This window comes from Ahaetulla prasina, chromosome 1 (genome assembly GCF_028640845.1).
Source record: "Ahaetulla prasina isolate Xishuangbanna chromosome 1, ASM2864084v1, whole genome shotgun sequence".
Taxonomy (NCBI): domain Eukaryota; kingdom Metazoa; phylum Chordata; class Lepidosauria; order Squamata; family Colubridae; genus Ahaetulla; species Ahaetulla prasina.
This window is the reverse complement of record NC_080539.1, coordinates 301,559,592-301,578,086: the sequence shown is the minus strand read 5'-3', so window position 1 is coordinate 301,578,086 and position 18,495 is coordinate 301,559,592. Positions and strand designations below refer to the sequence as shown.

Here is an 18,495-nt window from a genome sequence, read left to right as displayed (position 1 = left end):
TATGACTGTATGACTATAACTTGTTGCTGGCAATCCTTATGATTTACATTGATATATTGATCATCAATTGTGTTGTAAATGTTGTACCTTGATGAACGTATCTTTCTTTTATGTACACTGAGAGCATGTACACACTTGGCCAATAAAAATTCTATTCTATTCTATTCTATTCTATTCTATTCTATTCTATTCTATTCTATTCTATTCTATTCTATTCTATTCTTTCTATTCTATTCTATTCTATTCTATTCTATTCTATTACAGTTTTTATAAAGAAAATGTATTTTTTAAAAAAATATTTAAAATAGATGGGTATAGAAAGCGTGCTACCATTTCAAACGGATGAACACTTCTAAATAACAGAGAGTTTAGTATGAATGAACTACATCCCAAAGTAATGCTGTGCAAGTCAATTTTTTCAGGATGTACTTCCCCATTTTTGTTATTTCGCCCTTTTGTACCATCTCCATGTCAGATGTTATTTTGAAATATATTGTAGAGGGGGAGAGAGGAGGCTGTTTAGGGAATGTGGGGATGTAAAGGCCTGTTTCAGGGCCAGCTCTCCTGACTGTGGAATTCAGTAACAGCCATTGTTAACATAACATAATAACAGAGTTGGAAGGGACCTTGGAGGTCTTCTAGTCCAACCCCCTGCCCAGGCAGGAAACCCTACACCATTTTGGACAAATGGCTATCCAACATTTTCTTAAAAATTTCCAGTGTTGGAGCATTCACAACTTCTGCAGGCAAGTTGTTCCACTTATTGATTGTTCTAACTGTCAGGAAATTTCTCCTTAGTTCTAAGTTGCTTTTCTCCTTGATTAGTTTCCACCCATTGCTTCTTGTCTTGCCTTCAGGTGCTTTGGAGACTAGCTTGACTCCCTCTTCTCTGTGGCAGCCCCTGAGATATTGGAACACTGCTATCATGTCTCCCCTAGTCCTTCTTTTCATTAAACTAGATATACCCAGTTCCTGCAACCGTTCTTCATATGTTTTAGCCTCCAGTCCCCTAATCATCTTTGTTGCTCTTCTCTGCACTCTTTCTAGAGTCTCAATATCTTTTTTATATCGTGGCGACCAAAACTGAATGCAGTATTCCAAGTGTGGCCTTACCAAGGCATTATAAAGTAGTATTAACACTTCACGTGATCTTGATTCTATCCCTCTGTTTATGCAGCCCAGAACTTTGTTGGCTTTTTTGGCAGCTGCTGCACACTGCTGGCTCATATCTAAATGGTTGTCCGCTAGGACTCCAAGATCCCTCTCAGAGTTACTACTATTGAGCAAGGTACCACATATACGGTATCTGTGCATTTTGGGTTTTTTGCCTAAATGTAGAACCTTACTTTTTTCACTGTTGAATTTCATTTTGTTAGATAGAGTCCAATGTTCTAGTCTGTCAAGATCCTTCTGTATCTTGCGCCTATCTTCTGGAGTGTTGGCTATTCCTGCCAGTTTGGTGTCATCTGCAAATTTGATGAGTTCCCCATCTATCCCCTTGTCCAAGTCATTGATGAAAATGTTGAAGAGTACTGGGCTTAAAACAGAGTCTTGGGGTACTCCACTGCATACTTCCCTCCATGTAAATGTAGTTCCATTGAGGACTACACATTGAGTGCGATTGCTCAGCCAGTTACGAATCCATCTGGTAATGATGTTGAGCAACCTGTCACCAGCACTAGACATGGTCATTTTTATTCTTTCAGGTCTTTTCATTATTAATAATCTTTAATGTTAATCTGAGATTGTTAACTTCTTACTGCTGCTTTTACAATTTGTTATCATTTTATTCTTTATTTTGTTTGCTCTATTTTATAAAATCCTTTAATATATGGTTTTAGGAATTATTATGTATGAATCAAATACAAGAAAAATATATACAAGTTCAGTAGCAGTAATAATGTGTCAGCAGTTAACTAATGACAGCAAAAAAGCTCCCTTAGAGTCAAATTACATGTTATGTAAAACTTGCAAAAGTTTAATGTAAAAAAGTAAATTGAAGTTGCTGGCAGACAGAGATTGAACCTTTATCTCTTGTATGAACTCAACAAAAATCTCTGTTACCTAAAAGCCGCTTTCTCATACTCATGACAAATACTTACATTTTAAAAAAAGGAAATTATTGCTTTTGAGAAATTGATCAATTTTTTGACAGTTAAATAATGCATAAGACGATATGTAGGTTGTAAGTCAGGTTTCCTTGATTAGCTGGGATTGTACTCAAAATGAGATGAATTTTTTACCAATGCTATTTCTAAATGGCATTTTGTGGGTTAGCTCCAGGTATAGAATCATCCTAGGAAGGTGACTTTAATGAGTTCTTATCTAATCTGTGTGGGTTATACTGGTTTACCAAGAATCAGCAACTGGGATATTGGAGGAGAGGTAAAGGGGACTCAAGCGCCTGCCTTAAAATTGCAACCTTTGCCCCATCTGACGGAACTAGTTCAGAAAGAAAACAGACTTCCTGTTCTTCCTTTTGCTGCTAGGTTAATAATTTCTTAGAAAAGGGAAAAGTAGAACTAGATAGGAATGCCCACCTTTGGTGGGAAGGTAACAGGTTCCATGCACCTTTGGCATTTAGTCATGCTGATCACATGACCACAATGACGTCTTCGGACAGCACTGGCTCTTCGGCTTTGAAACGGAAATGAGCACCATCCTCTAGAGTCATGAACTATTAGCACATATCTGCAAGGGGAACCTTTACTTTTATCTTTATTTTTTAATCAATAGTTATACTGATCTAAAAATATCAAATATGGAGAAAACTTCTAAAAATTTTGTTAAGTCTTTTCATAGAGAAATAAGTTTTTTTGTACTCAAGATTTCTTGCACAATAAAATATGGTTGTAATAAACAAAGCATCTGTTTAATTCTAATTTTCATGGGTGGTGAAATTAAAAATAAAAAAAAACAACCTCTTCCTACATCACACTCCCCCTAAATTTAACATATATTGTTCTTTGAAAGAGCTTTAACAACAAAACACCACCTCCACAAATGCACCCTGGCAGGGAGTAGACAAAGGCAAGAGGATGTCAGCATAGAATCCTGTACTGCTGCATACACCCTTTAATACAAAAAGAGAGAGAGGCTCCTATTCAGAGAGTCAACCAATTATAGAAGAGTTGGCCTTTAAATACTTACCAACTCTATGCATGCAAATATGCTGCTGAACCAGCACCATGTTGACAGAGCAGCATTGTGTATAAATCAAAGATTCTGGCAGATGTAGGGAAACTAGCATTTGTGTGAGTCTCTTCCCATAAGTAACAAGGGCCTTCTTCCACAGTAATTAAAACTCTAGGAACAACATTTTCTGCCTCTAACATTCACTCCATCTTAAAATGGAGAATTCTAAAATTAACATAAAAGAGTAGCGGAGGACGAACAAGGCTTATAATTGCTGTAATATTTTTGTTACAGGCCCAAAGTATCTTAAAGTGTGATGCAATCTTCACATACTTTCAAATTTTCATTGTATCATGTCATATTTACACTGGCAACGCAACAGCTAGATAAACCATCTTTAACTAAGGAGCCAGTTTACCGTCAGCTTGAAATAACAAAAAAGAAAGCTCCAAAATTTTAATTTTTTACTTTCAGAAAACCTATTAACTTCTGCTACACAATTCAGACTTTTAAAACTTAAGCTAGCGAAAGTTTCTTTTTAAAAAAATCAGGAATAACTATAAGTGACACTAGCGGTAGTCCTCGTTTAGTGGAGGCTGGTATCCCTACTCCCTACTAAAGGACTCCATTGCTAAGCAATGTGGTTGCTAATGACTGTTGAGAACTTACAATATCATTTCCCATTCAATCGTTGAGTGAGTAACTACAGATCACTAAATGAGACATTGCATGACTGTGCTTTGTGACTTTACTCCCGGCTTCTCATTTACTTTGCTTTTTGAAAGCCAGTTTTGAAGAAAACAAAATACAGTGATGATTGTAAATGCAAGCACCAGTTGTAAAGTTACTTTTTCAGCACCATACAATAGTAATTTTGAATAATAAACAGGGCGGTTGTTAAGCAAGATATATCAATAAAGTCTTAAGAAAATCATGAAGTTCTCAAAAACCTTTATATTGCAAATTGAGTCTTTAGGTTGCCAGCTAAACTAGGAAGGAACGAAAAAAACTTCAGAATTGGTGGTGGTCCTATATTTGCTCCTCACTAAGGTTTCTTACCATCAATACACAATTGCCTAAAAAATGAAAAAAAAAAGTCTTGAGAGTAAAAATGCAGTATTTTATAATCAATATAGCTCAATAGTAAGCTACAATTTTGATACATAAAATATAATTTGAAGATCAAATCTTTTGGCATTAGCAAATTATCAGAGGGTATGAGAGATCAGCTGATGCTGCCAATTATTTAAAAACAATGGTTTACTTTGTGTTAACCAGAATAAATCAATCATTGGATCTTTATCTACCAAAAGGAATTCTATTATGTTTAACATGTAAAATAAACTGTAGAAAGTATAAATATTTAAAAGAAAACAAGTAATTCCTGATATAGTATTAACTGTGCTCTTCCAAGCTGATTATAATTTACCAGCAATCAACAAAGCAAGAAATTTATTGAAAATTAAGATAGATTAAAATGTTCTCAAGAAAATACAATGAAAATTCTTCATCTAAAAATAATTACTCAAGAGTCCAAGCCAAAAAATTAATATAGAATAAACTAGAAAGGGCTGAGGAGAGAGAAATAAACAAAAGTAATCTACATGCTATTACAGGGTAAAGATTGAGATGTGTACATTTGGGGTTGTTTCCTATTTGGAAAGAATCAGGAAGGAAACAGCTGTTATTTTTAAAATACTTTTTTTCTTTTTTGTAATGTGTTAAACTGTTCTAACAGGGCCAGAATATAACTTAAAGAGAGTTGGTTGGATTTTTCATATAATTTAAACTGTATTTTACAATTATTTAAGATAGAAAAGTGTTTGAGGTATTACATTCACATATTACTTTCACCTCTGGACTTTAATGTCATCAACCACAGTTATTTCAATAACATTTATTTCTTATTTTTCTTCTATTGAGTTCAGGATAACATCTATGGGGATATGTTGGTTTTTAATTAGATAACCATTAGATAGTGGTGTAGGATTTCCTACCTAAGCAGGGGGTTGGACTAGAAGACCTCCAAGGTCCCTTCCAATTCTGTTATTCTGTTCTATTCTATTCTGTTCTGTTCTGTTCTGTTCTGTTCTCTTTTCTTCTCTTCTGTTCTCTTCTCAAATCACCAATTATTATCATCAGTTAAGTTTGAATATTGTAACATGTTATTTTTGTGTATGTTTCTTGGTCCAATATACCTTGAACGTACTTAGTTGAGGAAGGTTCGATTCAGCATATCATTAATATATACCATTCCAATTGAATGATAATCTGGAAATCTAAGTTAAAACAACTTTCATATTAGTGTGATAATACAGCATATTTCACTGTGAAAGGAAAAAAGAACAGATTTTGCCGTGCTCTTATGTAAGTGTCTGCTTCATTTCTTCTTGGGTTCTCAAGAATGGTCCACGATACCAGCATGATTAAGCTCCTCTCATTTTCTTGGAGACATATGTAAATGACCAATAGCTTTAAAATTACAAGTGAAAAAAAGCTGGTAGTAATGAGCTATGCCAGGAGACCTCTCATCTGTGACTAACTAATTACTTAATCTCACAGTATATTGTAATAAATGATAAAACATCATCATATTATGGTACTACTATAGTCCTAAGAACATCTGAAAATCTGAGATATAGTAAGCAATCTGACCTCAAATCTTACATGTAGGAGGAACTCTGATGTTGATAAATTAAACAGAACATTCAGTAATCAAAAGGAAAGGGAGTCAAGCTATTCTCCAAAGCACCTGAAGGCAGGACATAATGATGGGATAGTCATTACTAATCTCTCACATTTTTCTTTCATACCAGAAAATAATGAAGCCCAGTTACAGAAAGATCTCCATTTTTCATTTATTACAGTATTACCATTTAATATTGGATATTATTTCTCTTCTGGAAAACTCAGAATAGCCAGTTCCAAGCTAGACAATGACCATTCAAGACCATATTCATTTATTATAAACGTAAGTTAGATAGACAGACAAATTTTCATCATTTGTCTGACATGGGATATAACAGATTTTAGGAACCAAAAATATATAAAAGTCAGATGAAAATATAAACAGTAAATGAAATTTCATACAAACTCTTTTGGTTTTCCCTAGTAGATGACAAAAATGCTTTCCATTTCTCAATTCATTTATCTGTATGCTATTAAAAGTGCTCCTCTGGTGTTTCTTTTCAACTGCGAAAATATCAGTTCTGCCTCGCTGAATGGCACACCCATTCTTTTTAAAAATCCCTTCTTATAACTAGGTAGATACAAATAGTTTCATATAACATGCCCCTGCATGTTTGTATGATTTCTCAGCTTTTACTCAGCTTCATTTTCAATGTGAATATAGAAGTTACACTACACCAGTGCTTCTCAATTATTTTCTGTCATGCCCCCCTAGGAAGAAGAAAACATTTTTCGCGCCCCCCGCGATTGGATACAGAGACATAAACACGGGGCTTAGCTTGTTATGACAGTGTTTGCCGAGGTCAAACGCGCCCCCCTTTACGGAGCCTCGCACCCCCCCGGGGGGCGCGCCCCACTATTTGAGAAGCACTGCACTACACAAAGCTATTTCCAATTCCCAAGTTATGTTAGGATTTAATGAAGGAGTACTTTGTTCAAAATGAATCTGTCCATCCTGTTAGATCATCTGGGGTGCCAACATGCAAAACTAAGAGGTATATGGATAAGAAAGGCCTTCTCTATGGCTACTTTGATACCATGGAATATACTACCCCAGAAATATATTTAATTCCCCCAATTAATTTAATTCCGCCACTTCAGGTTTTGGGGAGCTTTTATGTCTAAATGGACCTTAGGTTTTTTTTAATTAATATTTTTCATTAAGCATCACTTTATTTATATTACATTATGGTATGGGCTGTAGACAAATTGGCATCAGTTTTTATGTCCATGCTGTTGAATACACTGATTCATATGACTGGGGCAGTATACAAGTACATAAAATAAATAAATATTCAATGAATATTCAGTGAAATGGCCAACAGTAAGGTATATAGAATAACGTGTGCTTGCATGTGTATACACATGCATGTATATATTGTACATGAATACATGCATACATGTATGTGTGCGCACGTGCGTGCATGTGGACACAGGGAAGATTCATACAGGATACTCTAAAGAAATGGACTCCAATGATTAAGTCTGGGTCTATGACTTATGGTATAAGTGACATTGAAAACAGATGAATTCTGCAATTCTGTATACCAATTCCTATTATATAGGCAAGTACTAGATCTTTTGCCTTCAGTCTTATTTCCTCTAAATATAAGTTGTTGGAAAAACTAATAAGCTGCTATGATTTGTTTGAGGAATTATAGAACTGCATGCTCGGCCACAAACATCTGGTGTGATCCAGCACACCTTTTCTTATCTTCTCGAACAAAATTTTCAGTGGACAGGCAGCCAGAAACAGATTGCCATGTAATTTTTTTACCTGTAAAAATGCTGACTTTCTTACTTGAACCCTTTGAGACATCTATAGCAGAAGAATATAGTAAAGGGGGCAGAGCTTTTAGTTACTCATTCTGGTTGCACTTTTCTGAGGATATTGGAAAGATTAAAAACAGAAATAATTTGAAGTTTTATTGTCCATTTTTCCAACACACAAAAATGATGCAACACAAGAAATAAAGTGGTCTGCAGTGTTAGCTATCAAATTGGTTACAGCAAAACTAAAATAAAATATAAATGTGCCTTTGTTTTGTGAGAAGCTGGCTAAACAAATAAGACAAGAAACAAAACGTCTTGAAGAATCTTTAAAATTGAAAAGAATTTTAGCCACATTTGATTAGCTATATCAGGTATTTGTTTATTCTGGATTTCAAGCTTAAAATTCATGCATTATTTCAATTTAAAAAATGCAAACATGAAAATGAATGCCATAATAAAGGTCTAAGTTCCAGCTGAATACTACTGTAACAAAGACATTTAAACTGTCATGGAAAGAAACACTGACTTGTGAACCTAACTTTCAGTATAACATATTGAAAATTTTAATGAATCTCGCTAAAATGAAATATTTCATGATGCTAAGAATGTGCTTGCACGTTCAATCTAGCTCTTTAATTATACTTCGATTTGATATATTATTACAAAAGTGTGAAATATTGTTCTTTGTTCAAAAGCTCTGCAAGTATTAGCACCCACAAATGGCTTTATTTAAGTGCAAACATCCCTAGCCTTAAATTATATAGGATCAAAATTATCCTATATATCCATTTTTTAACCTCGCTACCAAAATCATAATATGCCCTTTGAAAAGAGATTTAAATGTACAGAAACAATGAACTTTTGCTGTAGCATTTATGAAGCTACTGATTAGGCTTCAGTTCATATTAGCAATGAATTATTATTAACTACATTAACTAGAAACAGTAGTTCACATTCAAAAGTACCTTTTTAACTGTTAGTAGTGTCATTTGCACCTCTATAACTGACTGGTTCGGTTCTGCAACCCAACAAGAAAAACACCGACTTCAGAGGATAATTAGAACTGCAGAAAAAATAATTGCTACCAACCTGCCTTCCATTGAGGACCTGTATACTGCACGAATCAAGAAGAGGGTTGTGAAAATATTTGCAGATCCCTCGCATCCTGGACATAAACTGTTTCAACTCCTACCCTCAAAACGACGCTATAGAGCACTGCACACCAGAACAACTAGACACAAGAACAGTTTTTTCCCGAAGGCCATCACTCTGCTAAACAAATAATTCCCTCAACACTGTCAGACTATTTACTGAATCTGCACTACTATTAATCGTTTCATAGTTCCCATCACCAATCTCTTTCCACTTATGACTGTATGACTATAACTTGTTGCTGGCAATCCTTATGATTTATATTGATATATTGACCATCAATTGTGTTGTAAATGTTGTACCTTGATGAAGGTATCTTTTCTTTTATGTACACTGAGAGCATGTGCACCAAGACAAATTCCTTGTGTGTCCAATCACACTTGGCCAATAAAATTCTATTCTATTCTATATGTATTGATTAAATGAATTAAATAATTTGTAAAACTTTTAAAATTATCTCGACTCCTATAATATCTCCTATATTATCTCCAAGATGGCGCCGACGAAGGCTGCCTCGGTGAAATGCTCTCTAATTGTTTCTTTATTTCTAATTGTTCTCTGTGACTCACTACGGATTTCCTACTCACGAGACCATCTGCTAAAAATTAAGGAACATTTCTTTAAGGAGCAGCTTTCTTTAATCTCACCCCCGCCTGTCTTTAAAAACACGGAGGAGATTCTAACACAGGAGGAGGCAATTCCCACGGAGCCATGGATTACTAAAAAAACCAAACAACGGAAACGAAGGAAGAGAGGTAAGCGATCTGGGATCTTAATGAAGCTAAGAACTCGCATTAAAACTCCTCTGCCTTCAATTTTCCTAACAAATATACGCTCACTTGCAAATAAGATGGAGGAAATACTCCTCTTAAACAAATACTATTCTGATTTTCGCAATTCAGCAGTCCTATGCTTCTCTGAAACCTGGTTAAATGAATCAATTGAAAATAGCAGCCTGAACATTCCAGGGTTTCAGATTGAACGATCAGACAGGATTCCAGAAACATCTGGTAAAAAGAAAGGAGGAGGCTTATGCCTATATATTAATAGAAACTGGCGTCAAGATTTTAATATAGTTTACAAATTCTGTGACAACAATTTAGAGACTCTAATTATCAACTGCAAACCTTACTATTCGCCTCGTGAATTTTCCTCATTTCTTCTAATTGCTGTTTATGTCCCACCACAAGCCTGTGTAAACAAGGCATTACGAACTCTAGCTGACCAAATCATGGAGGCTGAAGCCAAACACCCTGATTCACTGGCCATTGTTTTGGGAGATCTAAACAAGGCAAACTTAAGGAAAGAGCTACCAAAATACTTTCAGCATGTCAATTGTCCCACCAGAGGCAAGAATACTCTAGACCATTGCTACACAACACTAAAAGATGCCTATCGGTCTTTACCACGTGCAGCTGTAGGACACTCTGATCATTGCATGATTCACCTTGTACCTGCTTACAGGCAAAGACTTAAAGCCACAAAACCAATAATTAAATCAGTGAAGACCTGGACGGAGGAATCAAAATTAAAGCTACAGGCATGTTTTGACTGCACTGATTGGAATAGTTTAAAGATACCTCTGCAGACCTGGATGAACTCACAGATACTGTAACATCATATGTCAGCTTCTGTGAAGACCTATGTACCTACAAGGAACTTGCGAATACACAGTAACAACAAACCTTGGTTTACACCTAAACTTAAGTAGCTACGACATTCCAAAGAGGAAGCCTACAGAAAAGGTGATAAAATGCTGTACAATCAGGCCAGAAATGCACTAACAAGGAGATCAGAGCAGCAAAAGAAGCTACTCTGAAAAGCTAAAGAATCAGTTTTCAGCAAATGAACCAGCAAACATGTGGAAAACTCTTAAAAATATCACCGGCTATGGCAAACCTCCTTCCCAGGCTGAAGGTAATCAACAACTGGCAGATGACCTGAATGAGTTTTACTGCAGGTTTGAAAGGAAACTACAGCCACCTATCTCCACAACCCCCATCTCAGACACACCAACAACAGCCAAGCCTCCTACAACTGACCCCATTTCATTGGGTTCACAACCCCTAGTGATCACAGAAAAGGAAGTGCAGGACCTATTTCACAGACAAAAGCCAGGAAAAGCTCCAGGCCCAGACAAGATAACTCCTTCTTGCTTAAAAGTCTGTGCTGACCAATTGGCCCCCATCTTCACCCATATTTTCAATAAATCACTAGAGATGTGTTATGTTCCTTCTTGCTTCAAACGCTCTACCATCATCCCAGTGCCGAAGAAGCCCACCATCAAGGAACTGAATGACTACAGACCAGTTGCTTTAACATCTGTAGTCATGAAAACCTTTGAAAGGCTAGTGCTTTCCTACCTGAAAACCATCACGGATCCGCTGTTAGACCCCTTGCAATTTGCATACCGAGCAAATAGATCAACAGATGATGCTGTTAATATGGCTCTGCACTACATCCTACAACATCTTGAGTCTCCAAAGACTTATGCAAGGGTCCTTTTTGTAGACTTTAGTTCAGCATTCAATACCATCATTCCAGACACTCTTCTAACTAAGCTAAACCAGCTACAGGTACCGGAACAGACTTGTAAGTGGATCACAAGCTTCCTAACAAACAGGAAGCAGCAGGTGAAGCTAAGCAAGATCACATCAAATACCTGTACAATTAGCACAGGGGCCCCCCAAGGCTGTGTGCTCTCCCCACTTCATCTCCAATGATCCATCTGTTAAGCTACTGAAGTTCACAGATGACAGAACAGTGATTGGTCTCATTCAAGACAATGATGAATCCGCATATAGACGAGAGGTCGAACGACTAGCCTTGTGGTGCAACCAAAACAATCTGGAACTGAACACACTCAAAACCGTAGAAATGGTGGTAGACTTTAGGAGAAACCCTTCCATACTTCCACCTCTCACAATACTTGACAACACAGTATCAACAGTAGAAACCTTCAAATTTCTAGGTTCTATCATATCGCAAGATCTCAAATGGACAGCTAACATCAAAAACATCATTAAAAAAGGACAACAAAGAATGTTCTTTCTGCGCCAACTCAGTAAGCTCAAATTGCCCAAGGAGCTGCTGATCCAATTCTACAGAGGAATTATTGAGTCTGTCATTTGCACCTCTATAACTGTCTGGTTCGGTTCTGCAACCCAACAAGAAAAACACAGACTTCAGAGGATAATTAGAACTGCAGAAAAAATAATTGCTACCAACCTGCCTTTCACTGAGGACCTGTATACTGCACGAATCAAGAAGAGGGCCGTGAAAATATTTGCAGTCACTCGCATCCTGGACATAAACTGTTTCAACTCCTACCCTCAAAACGACGCTATAGAGCACTGCACACCAGAACAACTAGACACAAGAACAGTTTTTTCCCAAAGGCCATCACTCTGCTAAACAAATAATTCCATCAACACTGTCAGACTATTTACTGAATCTGCACTACTATTAATTGTTTCATAGTTCCCATCACCAATCTCTTTCCACTTATGACTGTATGACTATAACTTGTTGCTGGCAATCCTTATGATTTATATTGATATATTGACCATCATTTGTGTTGTAAATGTTGTACCTTGATGAACGTATCTTTTCTTTTATGTACACTGAGAGCATGTGCACCAAGACAAATTCCTTGTGTGTCCAATCACACTTGGCCAATAAAATTCTATTCTATTCTATAAAATTCTAGTCTAATAGTATGGACCAAAATGTGGTTGAAGTTTAATCTCTAATTCCTATTAATAGATAATTTTGTTAAACAGAAAGCATACCACTGTCCTGAGTCACGTCTTTACTAAACATATTGAACTGATATTGTTGGGGAACATTACATTAAACTTTAAATTTAGTAACCAGTGTTGGCATCTCCTCTAGCAGCTAAGATTCAACCAGACACTTCCTAGACCTGATATCCATCAGAGATATTTTGGCCAATTCCTCTTTACAGAACCGTTTCATTGCACAGGTACGGTACTTTGTGGACATCTTGCATAAACTGCTCTTCAAGTCATGTCACAACCATTCAGTTTTGTTACGGATGGAATTTTGCGTCAGTCATTCCAAAATAATAATAAAAAAATGCTTCACCCATTCTTTTGTAGCCATTCTTACTTGTGTCTTTAGGATTGATGTTGTGCTGCATGAACCACATTTATTTAGCTTCAATTTACTAAGAGATACTCTTAGGTTTCTCTTGCAGAATTTACTGGTACAATCCAAATCATTGTTCTCTCAATGACTGTTAACTATCTGGGACCTCAAAGCATGCTACAGGTAGTCTCCTCCACTTACAAAGTTACATCGGCACTGAAAAAAGTGATTTATGACTGTTCTTCAGTTATGACCTTTGCAGCACCCCCATGATCACATGATCAAAATTTAGATGCTTGGCAACTGGTTCATATTTATGACTGCTGCTGTGTCCCAAGGTCATGTGATCGCCTTCTGAGAAGCAGATTCACTTAACAACCGTGGTACTAATTTATCATCTGCAGTGATTCACTTAACTGAGGCAAGAAAGACTGTAAAATGGGGCAAAACTCACTTAACTAATGTTTCACTTAAGAACAGAAATGTTGGGCTCAATTATGGTTGTTAAGTCGAAGACTACCTGTACTGCTACCCCTTATACTGTACAGTTCAGTTGGGGTTGCTTTGCTCGAAACTAGTGTTTTGTTTCCTACAAACATAATATTTAGCACACAGGACTCAGATAAGCAGACAGGCTGTTCCCAATGGGAAGCTTCCTCCATTTCAGACTCTCCACAATCTATGGAAAGCCAGAATTTACACAGAATTTTCCTTCTGGTACTCTCATGAACATCAAAATATAATGGAAGAGTAGGGGTCTGTAGATCCTTTGCCATTATCTATTTGTGATCTTCTGGAGTCTTGTATTTCTTGACCTTGGAGTGATGTTCAATGGATGACCAAATTTGGAAAAAGTAATAATGGTGTTGTCTAACTATGGAATGATAGAAGGCCAAGTATTTTACAGCTCTTTCTATATAATATTTGGCAGTCATTTTTCTGAAGTCAGAAGACATCTCTTTTAATCAAGTCAACTCAAACCTAAGTCTTGAAAACAGTCTTTGATGGTGGCAACTGACATACAGTTTTATAGAGAAGGGTCATCAATCTGAATTATCTTACTGATTGGAACATGTGGCTCAACATGCTCCCTTAAGCAGGTTGCTTAATCTAGGGCTTCACATACTTTTTCCAACAAAGACAATGAATGCTGTCTCAGTATGTTCAGCAGCACATGACACAATGCACTGTTTTATGGGTCATTTGTTTAACCCAAATCTCTTTGTCCAGCAATAAGAGTTAGATAAAATTCTGATCACAGTGTCAGTCATAGTGTTGCACAAAGACAAATACAATTCTAAAGGGTTATAAGCTTCCTCCAAGTACTATAGAAAGTGGCACAGGGAAAACTATTGCTACACACTATTGCAAAACATGCACACACATTGATGCCCCTTATAAAACCAAGGGGAGCTCATTCAAATTTAGTTTAAGTACAACTTCTATAACAGGACCAAAATGTTATAGTGCTGACAATATTTATTGCAGCAATTTTAGTTGTGGAGATTTTGAGGAGAAGGCTTATTATGGGATGGGTTCAAAACATGCTAAACCGGATAAATATGCTGGTTTGTAACATTACATCAATAGAAAATGTGGTTTTCTGAATAAGCAAATCTATAGTGAAGCAACAGTAGCACTTAATAGCACTTAATGTGTCATTAAAACAAAGCATCAACATCTTTAACTAGTTAATTTGAATGTTTGGAATTTCAATAAATTGGATGTTTATTTTGCTGAAACTATCTTTTTCTGCTGAAACAGCGTATTTTGACTCAGAATACAAACCCAATGAAATTCTGAACAATCTATATATAATTAATGCATACATAAACATAATACACATTTGAGATACGTATGGAATATGCAAAACTCTTTCAAAAGTACATAAGAAGCCAAGAATGAATTCAATTTCAGTACAAAAAAGACTACGTAACTGGATTGCTCTGTCAGTGGCACACTAGAAAAGTCTTTAAAATTAGTGTAGGTCATCCAAGTTCTTTAATCAAACTCAATTATTTATTTAGTTATTTTAAAATTAGTTATTTACTTAATTATTTAGTTTAAACAAGAAGTCCAAAATAGAATCAAGAGAGCATTTTGGGTGGCATTTGAAGAAATAGTACATTTTAACATCAGGAGAAACTTCAAAAGGACAAAAAAAAAAGGGAGGAGGAGGAAGAGGAGAACATAGGAAACACACTTTTTAAGCGTAACTTTATTCTGCTTTTTTTAACAATGAAAAACTAGCACTCATTGGTAAAAACTGAAGGAGATTCCACCCAACACCTGCTATGGCAGTTGGTTTAATAGCAGTTCTTTGCTAGATTCGACAATTACACCCACATTCTCCTGTGAAGGATTAATTGTTTGCTAAAAATAAATCAAGATTTGCATTTCAGCTGAGCTGCCTAAGCAATGTGGTGTTTGACAGAAGGTGAAATTAATCAACCTTCTGGTTGATGAGCCTAGATTTTATTTCAGATGTCCAGATTTTAACTAAAATTCTAATGAATACATCAGCAGAGTAAAAGAGGAGTGTTACATTGCCTTGCAGCGCTCAACTGTAGAAATAATAATAGATTATGAAGAAGAAACCTAAATTATTTCTCATATATAATTATAAACTAACAAAACTTAAATGGTAAGCAGTAGGAAGGTATTTATGATAGTTTTGTGGCCTCTCAGCAAATATAGCTTTAACATTTAGAAACTAGAATGTCTTTGACTTATGGCTGTAATTGAGTCTGGAATTACAGCCATAAATCATTGCGGTCATAGTCAAGGCATCATGTGGCTGGATTTAAAGTTAGCATGGTCATTAGGAGAACACTATGCTTTTTAGCATGGTCATTAGGTGAATCCATACATTTTTCCTAATAAGTGCTTTTTGCCGGAAATTGGAAGTAAATTCCAGAAACTGGTAAAAAAAGATCACAAATTGTGGTCATGTGACTGTCGGATACTGCAAATGTACATATGCAAATGTACATAAATGTGAGCTGGTTGTTAAGTGTCCAAAATATAATCACGTGGGATGTGTGTATGGCCATGTAACTTTGAAAAGGAGTCAGAAATAGCTCTGAGTAGGTCAAGCGACCAGTCGTAAATCAAGGATCTATAGAAAGAATAACTTTCTCTTACATAATGTTTAGGGAACATCAAAGGGAAGTGTTTAGGCTTCCTCAGGGAAGAGAAACTCATCTAATTTGCAAAGTTTCCATCCAGCCTCCAATCTTCCCTTTTCAGACAGGATTTTTAAGTCGGGCTATGGGACTGAGACCACATTGATTACATTCTTGGATGACCTCTGGGTGGAAGCAGGATGGAGGTGGCACACCTATTTTTGGCCTTCCTGACCTCACAGCAGTTGTCAATAACACCAATCATAGTATCATTCTGGACTATCTTTGAGAGTTGGGTCACATTGTGATGTGGTGGTTTCCTCCTTCCTCTGTGGTCTGTTCTGGTCAGTGTTAATAGGGGAGGAGAAGTCCAGCCCACAGCCTCTACTCTGTGGAGTGCTATAGGGCTTGATCCTCTTTTTCTTCTTCAAATCTACATGAGACTGCTGGGTGAGATGATCCAATGGTTTGGGTTGATGTCATGGATGTCCTAACTCAGTGCTGGAGACTGTAGGGGCCTGGACAGGGCTCAAGCCAAGCAAGACTGAGTGGTTGGGTGGGTACTTGGGCCTTCCAGGGTCAAGATTTTTCCAGCTTTGCTCCTGGATGGGGTGGAATTGCCTCAGATGAACCTAGTGTGCAATCTGGGGATCCTCTTGGACTCACAGCTCTGCTGGAAGAGCAAGTGGCAGTCAAGGTTAAGAAGACCTTGCATACCTTTGAGTTGTGTGCTAATTGCACCCGGGGTGAAATCTAAAAATTTTCCCTACCAGTTCTGTGGGAGTGGCTTAATTGGTGGGCGTGGCTTGGTGATCAGATGGCTTGGTGGGCATTGCCAATAACAATAAATAATAAAAATAATAAAAAAAGTATAAAAAAACAATAAGAGGTACCAAAAACCAACTTTCACACTTTACACACACACAACACAACACAACTGACTCACACACAATGTAAAAGCAGCTGCACTTCACACAGCCACAAAAAGCTCAAAAACCAACTTTCACACTTTACACACATACAACACAACACAACTGACTCACACACAGTGTAAAAGCAGCTGCACTTCACACTTCACACAGCCACAAAAAGCTCAAAAACCAACTTTCACACTTTACACACACACAACACACACACACACAATATGCCACATACAGCTTTCTGAGATTTTGTGTTTGTGTAGTTAGAGTGAAACACTACAAAAACACACCAAACCTCAGAAAGCTGCACAAATATTTTATTTTATTATTTTATTTTATTTTATTTTATTGTGGACTTCAAATCCCAGAGTTCCTCAGCCAGCCAGTTGATCACCGAGGAAATAGATTAGCTGAGCGATTGATTCTGTCTGGCTGAAACTGAAACTGCTTTCGGGCTGGAAAGAGAGCCATGCGTTCATCAGTAATCAGGTAAGTGCTTTAGAATCTCTACTCTTACTTGTAGAAAACATGTTTTCTACAAGTAAGAGTACAAGTAAGGTTCTGCTGTTTTTTACTTTTAAAGGCCTGTTTCGGCTTGAAGCAAAACCGGCTTTTAAAAGTTTTTAAAAAAAACACCTCTGCAGATGGTGCGGCTCAGCAGAGGCGGGGGGGGCAGGGATTTTTGCTACCGGTCCTCCGAACCAGCCGCCGCCATCGCTACCGGATTGTGCAATCCCGTCCGATCCGGGAGCATTTCACCCGATTGTACCCATTCCCAGATTGGGTAGTTCTTTTCACAGTCACTCATGCTCTTGTGACATCCCATATGGATGACTGCAATGTGCAGTACAAGGGGCTTACCTTGAAGGGCACATGTAACACCACTGCTTTGTGGTTGCTAGTATATTTCTGGCTGCAATTCAGTATGCTGATTATCACCTTTAAAGCTTTCATGCTTGGGGCTGGGTTACTTGAGAGACTTTCATCTCCCAATCCAGTCTGGCAGAATGGGCATGCTCTGAGTCCTGTCAGCCAAGGAATGTCAACTAGTGGGGACTAGATAGTGTGCCTTTTCTGCCATAGCACTTGCCCTTTGGAAATTCTCACTTTTCCGATTAGGATGACTCTGATTAGGATGTTGGCCTTTCATAAAGCCTTGAAGACCTGGATATGTGCCTGGCCTGGGATCCTGAGTGTGCTAAGAGTCCCATTTCTGAAAGAAAAATCCTATGGACAAGAAACTCAGTTCCTATAAATTCAGGAAAACTATTCAAATTAAGATAAAGAAGTTATAAATATTCAGTCTAAACAACTATGTCTTTTTGTGATAAGTTCTGGAGATCACCTACATCAAAAGGTTTCAGGATGTTCCATAAGATCTTAAACACAATGGGAATTAGTATATTGCAATTGTTAACTGATAATATACTTGCAATCTGTCTCACATGTAACCTCCAATAGTATAATCAACCTTCTCCAGATGCAGGATCGGCCTGACCTTGACCGACAGGAAGAATGTTATTATGTCTAAAGACAACCCCTCTACTAAATCCCCCCTCCTACTTTCCCACACATGAGAAGGTGGCAGCTTG

General features: G+C 37.0%; 1 protein-coding gene across 3 annotated transcripts in view; it reads right to left on the bottom strand.

Annotated features, from left to right (window-relative positions):
* The window catches only part of SIPA1L1 (signal induced proliferation associated 1 like 1), a 180,901-nt gene that overhangs the window by 61,944 nt on the left and 100,462 nt on the right, over positions 1-18,495 (bottom strand). The window lies entirely within an intron of this gene.